Raw genomic sequence first — 723 nt, 5'->3', positions numbered from 1 at the left:
CAGTTATAACAGTTTTAACAGTATAGTACCCAGCGAAAAATGATTCGTTGATTGATGTCAAAATGACATCAAATAGACGTTGAATCGTCAAACCGACATCAATTTGATATCATTTTGATGTCAATCAACGAATCATTTTTCACTAGGTATATAGATGTCTCAAACATGAAGTCTTAAATAGCTCAGTGGAAAGAGCGGTTGTCTGCCAAGCGGAAGACCCCCGAGTTCGATCCCAACCGGTCTGATGTTTTTCATCATATGGCATTAAAAGTGGACATCTACAGATACACACAAGAGCAGCAGCACCCCCGGCCAAAATTTCTGATCTTTTTTTCGTGTGGATACAATAAAATTTATTAAATTCGAAAAAAGCTTTTTGAGTTAAAGTAATTCTATATGAATACTCTAAGAAGTTCTGAGGAACTCCAATCATGGTATATGTAACTTCCTAAATCATCCTCATAGTATTCTTCCACGAATTCCTAAAAAAGTACAATTCAGGAAAGGAAAAAACTTTAGGAACACTTAAAGAATTCATCGTGCTACCTGGGTACTTTAATACTCATTACAACTAAACATTTTGAGATAAAAAATGGATGTACTAGAAATGTGGGAAATATTTTTTGATCACCTATCTAATGAAGATGATGAGGATAACTTCCAACCTCCACGGGAACATTATATAAAGATCCCACATTTTTTGAAAAAATTGTCGTAGTATAC

Source organism: Odontomachus brunneus, unplaced genomic scaffold (genome assembly GCF_010583005.1).
Source record: "Odontomachus brunneus isolate Ranch 3 - 2012 unplaced genomic scaffold, Obru_v1 Obru_scaffold_143, whole genome shotgun sequence".
Lineage (NCBI taxonomy): Eukaryota > Metazoa > Arthropoda > Insecta > Hymenoptera > Formicidae > Odontomachus > Odontomachus brunneus.
Note: the sequence above shows the minus strand (reverse complement) of the source record.